The sequence below is a fragment of the Quercus suber genome, unplaced genomic scaffold (assembly GCF_002906115.3).
Source record: "Quercus suber isolate HL8 unplaced genomic scaffold, Cork oak 2.0 scaffold_292, whole genome shotgun sequence".
Classification (NCBI taxonomy): Eukaryota; Viridiplantae; Streptophyta; class Magnoliopsida; order Fagales; family Fagaceae; genus Quercus; species Quercus suber.
In genome coordinates, this window is record NW_027069748.1 from 324,679 (window position 1) to 332,708 (window position 8,030).

Below are 8,030 nucleotides of genomic sequence, written 5' to 3' on the forward strand. Positions count from 1 at the left end.
CTATGCTAAATACTAGGCTAAATATCTATTCTGCGGTGGGCATGGTAAGCAAATATCAATTGAATCAAAGATCACTTAATTTAGTGGGAGTAAAGCATATACTTAAATATCTTAGGAGAATGAGAGATTATATGTTTTTCCACAAAAGTGAGGATTTGATATTTACTGGATGTACAAATACTGAATTGTAGTTTGATTGTGATTCATGAAGTTGGACTTCAAGATATGTACTCATCCTAGGTGGTGAAAATACACATCAAGCATAAGTATCATCTCATTAGAGAAAATATGAGTACGTGAAAAGTAGTAGTAGAAAAAATAATTTATGCAATAAATCTGGCTGAAACTTGTTTCCAAGCCTTGCCTTAGAGTGACTGTGAATTACTCTATAGGGAGATAAGTGTCGGATATGTGGTAAATTGTATTTGAGGGCAAGTGAAAATTGTTAGGGTTTGTGCCCTAAAATCTAATTTATTGGCATGTCATGAATAATTAAGTTGCTTAATTATTTGAGACCATTTATGAACTAGTGGGACATTATCTTAGTCCATGAGATGCATAGTATGTGATTTATGTAAAAAGTCACAGAAAGATATAAATCACAAGTTCTTTGTAAACTCAGAATTTTAGTTCGTAGTCGGTGATGAAATTGGGCATTTCATCTGCGAAGACTATAACATATCAACTAAGATGATTTATCTTGATCATGGAAGTAGAGACTTCTAGTTGGTATGTTAATATGTTTTAAGAGTTAAGACATATTGAACTAGACCGCTGTGAGATTTATTATTCTCCTAAAGACTGTCAATTGAATAATAAATCTCACGACTTCTATTTACATCAACTCTAAATCCTGAGAGAATAATGGACCTGATCATGAGTTATGGTCAAAACCTCAGTATGTTGGGCAGCCGCATTTAGTGTTGATGAAACATATATTCTCAAGATGGAATTCATAATCTCTTAACGAAAATATAAAATATTCCCTTGAGATAAGTTTAATGAGTTTGGTTATTCAGAGTGTTGGGCCCAACCACTTTAGTAGAAAGTTACTAAAGTATATATTTATGGAATTGGATTTCATAAATATATTATGAATAACATAAAGGATTAAACCGGGTACTCAAGGATTAAGATGTAGTAATTTTCAAAGTGGTAGTCAATATTAATAACTTTGTATTACTACGAATATTTTAATGAAGGGGTTGAATGTATAATAAAGTCTTGAGATATAATTTATAGATAAGGCCTAGAGTGCAATTATATTCTTATAGTGATATTGAATATAATTAATGGTAACTTTGGATTTGTCAAGAGTTGACGGAAAAGCCCAAGGCCCATTGGAGCTAGTGTCTTATTGGTCCCTTTGTCCCATCTCAAGCCACAAACTAAAACCCAATTGGGTAGGTCCAAAAGGCTAACCCAATTAGATAATCAGTCATTATTTAATAAGTGTTATTAAATAAAGAAACTATGAGAATGGTTTAATGTACGTAAGATGAAAAGAAAAAGAAATCAGTTTTTCTCCACAAGGAGAAGGAGAAGGATTTTTTTTTGAGAATTTATATACAAAAGACTGATTGAGAGACTACACATCTTGGGCATCATGTGGAATTGAGATGAAGATTGAAGGTATTCTCAAGTTTGGTTTTGAAATTCACTGCACTAATGTACGCTTTCTATTCTTTGATTCTAGAATTCATGGTTACATGTTTATCTTTCATGATTGAAGTAGATCCGTATTTTTGTTGCTTCCGCTGCGTGTGTTTTTGTATGAGATACAAAAACCAGATTTCTCCAACAATAGTATCAGAGCAGTCTTCAATATCATGCTTGTATAACATGTGATTGAATTTTAGAATCAAAGAAAAAACGTTTTCTTGGTGATTTAATTTTCTGCAGTAAAAGTTTCTGCATAATTTTGTTTTAAAACTATTATTCATTAAAACCAGATGCCGTGTGTTTCTAATCTTTGTATTGAAGTGGAACACAGTGGTTAAGAATTGCGATGTCTCTTATCAATGTAGATCGTCACGATGAGAATATAGTTATTAGAAACAATATACATGACCACCCTCCTCCTATCTCTTAATTCAAGAACCCACTGCTCAGAATTCCCCTATTTCTTGATGACGTTGTCTGTAGGCTCCTGGATGATCCTTTGGATGTCACGTTGTAAGGCTACATGACCATCGAAACACAAGGACTTATCCACGGAAGCATCATAATTGTTGATCACTAAGAGAAGCTTCTCGGTGCCAAGTGGCTCGGAGTTGGCTCAACATCGGTTTTATCGCTGCCCACCAAAGAAGCTATTGTTGATGTTGAAGTATTTGGGTGAGAGAGAGGAACATGCGAGGAAGGCTGAGAGTGTGGGTGGGTCTGATTTTGTGCCGAAAGGGAAGGGATGGTGGGCTGGGATGGTCTGGGCTGCCACTAAAAAACAGGTTTTTGTTTGGGCTTATTATTATTATTGTTAATGGGCTTCGGGTTCGGAACTTGGCCCACCGAAGAGTCCACCTCAAAGAACCTTGGACCAGCCATTCCCACACTTGCCATTAGGCACACGTTCCGTTTGAAACAATTCCAGACGTGATCTTCTTCGCCCCAATCAATCTGTGCTTTCTCCTTACCAGAGTAGCTCTTCCGCCGCTGCCAGCCTGTGTGTTTTGGATTCAACTCGTCGGCCTTTCACAAATGATTTGGGGGCTTTATGTTCAATCCCAGATAGATTCTTTGGGGCCAGTTTGACGGCAAGAGTCTCCGGAGCAATCCAAATCCTCTCCAATTTTCCTTCCTTCCTTCCGGTACTACTTACTGATAATTATCTTTCTTAGCCTTTTTGGATTGTTGTTGCTGGTGCAAGTACTGGGCTAAGACCCAATCTATTATACTCGATGAAAAAAATACCTGATCTAGTATAGCAATTTATTTCGAATTTTTCAAGAATTTATAGCATCTGTTTGGTCTAATTGAAGCACTCACCATTCTACTTTGAACTGGCCTTATCCTTGTGTGAAGTAAGGCCATGATTGCCTTGATGATACCAAAAGACTGGCCTTTTTGAGCTGTTTGTCGTTCCAATTTCCTTTTCTATTTTTTAATGTATTTACTTCAAATTCAATGTTTTCATTTATCTGTTTAGAGTTGAAATAAGAACCAATGTCAAATTTTTTTTTTTTTTTTTTATGAATTTCTTTTTCAGATGCCAAAGGTAAAAATCTAGGATTTAATGTATTATGGGTTCTGTATGAAATTTATTTTCTCGTTCTTATTCTCCATAGTTATTAAAACAAAATATCTGTCTACAGAGGAGTTAGGTATGCTTTCTTTCTTAATTTATTTTGGTAGATGTAATAGAATTCATCAAAAAGTGCAACAAAGGTGTTGCCCAAGTACATGGGAAGTAAATAAGAGAAATTCCATAAGAAAGATTAAATGAAAAAAAAAAAAAATTAGGACCAAAATCTAGAGTTTAAAATGATACAAAAGTCCCAGAATGAAGAAAAGGGGATACTACTTCACTCATAAACGGGTGTAAGAAATAGAAACAGCAACTTGATCACTAAAAGGTCCCCTGCCACTAGAGCATTATGTTCTTGCCAAAAGGGAAAAACATGCCAATTCTTGCTCTATGATGCACACCACAACCTTTTCTACATGCCAACAACTTTACTACCCCTGCTACTGAGTTAGTCATTCTTACCTGATTTAATTTATGCTACTTGGGGTTCAATGGCTTTTTGCATACACATTGGCAGTCCTCTATATAATTGGAATCTCTCTAGGAATTCCCTATTCCCTTGTCTCCTGTAAGTGGTTGATAAAATGAAGGCAATATATATCTTTGTTGAATTGAAAATCAAATCTTCCTTTTTTGATATAATACTACTTCAGCCTAGCTGATTCTCATGCAGCCTCTTGGTGGGCCTTATTTCTGTAGGCCAACATTTATTCAGCTTCTATCAGCCACTATATCTCTTATGAATATTTTATTGGTTGGCACTTATTTTTAAATTGACACTTAAATTTTTACTTCTCATGCTGTAAGGATGGTTTATGAGGAGCAAAATATAAAAATCTGTTTCTTAAATATTAGAAAAGGGAACCTTTCTTTCTTCAATAATCCTAGTCACTAATAAAACTTGTTGATTGAGTATTTTGTAACTTTCCATGAAAGTAGTTTCCAGGGCTGGACGTTATCAGTAGTGATTTTGTGAAACAAGCTTAAGCTTGTTTTTATTTAGTTAATTAACTTGGCTTATCAGCAAGCAACAGAGTTACAATTTCTTTTTCTGTTTATTTGTCAGAAATAGTTATAGATTCAAGTGCACAGTTATGGAACTAGAGCAAGAGAAATTAGGTGTTGCTCAAGTACATGGGAAGTAAATAAGAGAAATTCCATAAGAAAGATTAAATGAAAAAAAAAAAAAAAAAATTAGGACCAAAATCTAGAGTTTAAAATGATACAAAAGTCAATGAAGAAAAGGGGATACTACTTCACTCATAAAGGGGTGTAAGAAATAGAAACAGCAACTTGATCACTAAAAAGTCCCCTGGCACCAGAGCATTATGTTCTTGCCAAAAGGGAAATACATGCCAATTCTTGCTCTATGATGCGTACCACTGCCTTTTCTACATGCCAACAACTTTACTACCTCCGCTACTGAGTTAGTCATTCTTACCTGATTTAATTTATGCTACTTGGGGTTCAATGGCTTTTTGCATACACATTGGCAGTCCTCTATATAATTGGAATCTCTCAAGGAATTCCCTATTCCCTTGTCTCCTGTAAGTGGTTGATAAAATGAAGGCAATATATATCTTTGTTGAATTGAAAATCAAATCTTCCTTTTTTGATATAATACTACTTCAGCGGCTTCAGCCTAGCTGATTCTCATGCAGCCTCTTGGTGGGCCTTATTTCTGTAGGCCAACATTTATTCAGCTTCTATCAGCCACTATATCTCTTATGAATATTTTATTGGTTGGCACTTATTTTTAAATTGACACTTAATTTTTACTTCTCATGCTGTAAGGATGGTTTATGATGAGCAAAATATAAAAATCTGTTTCTTAAATATTAGAAAGGGGAACCTTTCTTTCTTCAATAATCCTAGTCACTAATAGAACTTGTCGATTGAGTATTTTGTAACTTTCCATGAAAGTAGTTCACAGGGCTGGACATTACCAGTAGTGATTTTGTGAAACAAGCTTAAGCTTGTTTTTATTTAGTTAATTAACTTGGCTTATCAGCAAGCAACAGAGTTACAATTTCTTTTTCTGTTTATTTGTCAGAAATAGTTATAGATTCAAGTGCACAGTTATGGAACTAGAGCAAGAGAAATCCTTGATTCAGGCAGAGAGTTCTGATGGGCCAAACTCAAACAGTTCAGATCTTGTAGCTCGAGTAAGGAAACTGCTGTTTCGCCGAATGTTGGTGGGAATTAGAGATGGAAGATTTTTCTTGGGCACCTTCCACTGCATAGACAAGCAAGGAAACATCATTCTCCAAGATGCTGTGGAGTACCGTAGCACACGACGCTCCTCTGCTTCTCCAATGGAACAGCGGTGCCTTGGTCTTATTCTCATTCCTTCCTCCTGTCGTTCGTCTTGTCATGTGGGTTGTTCTATTGAAGAGCAATTGTCTCTGCTAAAATTATAGAAATCAAAAACATTCTGAATTTGAGAACTTTTCTGCTTGAATCAATCTGATAAAAAATGTGACATTCATCTTGTTTATGATTATTGGAGATTTGATTTAAGTTAATAGGAAATATTATTTACCATGAAATTTTTGTTTGAAGTGATGTGATGAATCAGACAGTATGACTTTTTATCTTCCAGCTGTTCTCTGTTTGCACCCACACAAGTGTTTGTTTCGTTGTTATTTTGCTTTTCCATAGGTTGTTGGTGATATGGGTGTTTAGAAAATTTTGTACTATGATTTAATTATGAACTTTATACTTGAAGCAAAGTTGCTTCTACAATTGAGGTTTTGAATTAGACCTTTTATGAACCCCAAATTCAATGAAATCCTATTCTCAAAGCAAGTCCCCATACTTTCACACACTTAACAAAAACATATGCTAATTTTAGTAAAAGAGGAAATGAAATATAGTAAAAATTCAAATTTTGAAACAATGAAAAAGATAAGAGATGAAGTAAAAAAAAAAAATAGAGAAGGTTTTATGGTTTTTGTGTTGTATAGGACATAAGTAGTTATTATTATTATTATTATTATTATGGGACCCATTAAGTTGCATTTAATTTTTTTTATGCCTTGAAATTGAAGTGCCATAAAAATAAAATTATGATGTGTAAATTGGGATAAGGCACATGTGGGTTGAAATTGGTGGTTAACTAGGGTGAATTTGAGATAAGGTAGAAAACGTGGAATAAGATTGGAGTGCTAACTGATATTAGGAGAGTAATTTTTCTCTTTTTTTTTTTTTTTGGCGTTTGCACATGGTTGTAGTTATAGTACATTTCTATTATTTAGATCGTCTGGAAAACTAATAGGTTAAGAGCAGTTTAGCTCAATTGATCCTTCTAATATTTTCATGATTTAAATCCTCTCTTCCTCTATTTTTTAATTATCAAATCACTAAAATAAAAAAAGAATTCAAGCAACTAATGGCTAATCCATATTATTGAAAATTAAACTCATACTTGCATCTACATGTCCTGGAATAGTAGAATACTCTAAATCAGTCATGAATCTAATACCAGGGATAAGAGATTGGGATTTCTTTGTTGGGAAAAAAAAAACTGAATTTCAATTCTTTTCTTATAACATACGAAAAACTACACATATTATGATATTTATAATTTAAAAAACTGCAATTCAGTGGAATTTTCTAGTGGTTTGTTTGATATTATGATATTGAATTTAGGGTTTTATCGTTTTGAGTTTTACCTTTAACAATATCAAAAACATTTTGATCATTTTGGGAGAGTGAGAGGTTTGGAAGAACGCTAGAGAGAGAGTTGAGAGAACACCAGAGAGATAACCATCTGATTATTTCATTTTATTTTATTTTGTATATATACGCTTACCTGCTCTGCTGGTAACTAATATTCATTAAAATTAAACAATGGGTTAGGAATAAAACACCACCAAATTTACGGTCGAGATTGGAGATTCCAAATCCTTCATCCTACCGTTGACTAATTGAATAAATTGATGTACTTAACCATAATTACCACGCCAAATTTGACATATGCGATACATATACTAAGTTAGTTCATGGACAAGCCTTGAGTACCCACTCTAGATCCAACGCATTGAGTATTGAGATATAGCAAACAAACACCAAGACAAGGAACTTCATGACATTTGATAGTTCAATCCAATTGCAAGCATATTATGACACAACTTCGGCTAAATGCAAAGACACTCATAATCAATTACTGGATAAAGCATACTACTTAGTAAATCACTTGTTTCCCAGAAAACCAAGAAACAAAAAACAGTCTATCATTCAATAGCTTAGCTGTGGTAGAATTTAGATCAATGGAGACTACTTTTTTGTGAGGTCACCTTGCTAAAACCTCTCTCAGCAGACCTTAATATATCACACTCATAACCGACCCAATTATACTACGACAACAAGGTTGCCATTCATATAGATCAAATCCAGTCTTCTATGAATGCACAAAGCACATACAGATAAACTACCATATGGTATGTGAGAAACTCCAAAACGAGTTAATCACAAACATAATTTCTTCTTGGCAAGTTGGGTATCATGAATATCGACCCCAACTCTAGGGGAAGTGTTGAGGAAGACTAACCCAATATAGAAATTTGTTGAAACTTATCAAGAACATTGCAACTGTCAAGCTTGTAGTTTAGAAGAAAAGAAGAAAGAAGACACAGAAGCGGTGTTGTTTTATGTTGAAGACCCAAACTTAGACCCAATCTTTTTGGAATTTTCAATTTTAGGATCAATAAAAAATTTCAGTTTTCGCTCAAATAATGAATTTTATGTTTGAAGTTAGTAGGAATAGAATATACACACGCTCAAA

At 34.1% G+C, this 8,030-nt stretch overlaps 1 non-coding gene across 1 annotated transcript; it reads left to right on the plus strand.

The window, feature by feature from the left end:
* Positions 1-1,953: 1,953 nt before the first annotated feature.
* On the plus strand, positions 1,954-4,438 carry LOC112027448 (uncharacterized). The gene is made up of 2 exons (XR_010632491.1): positions 1,954-2,807; positions 4,311-4,438. It is a non-coding gene; the product is annotated as an uncharacterized LOC112027448 (transcript).
* The last annotated feature ends 3,592 nt before the right edge of the window (positions 4,439-8,030 follow it).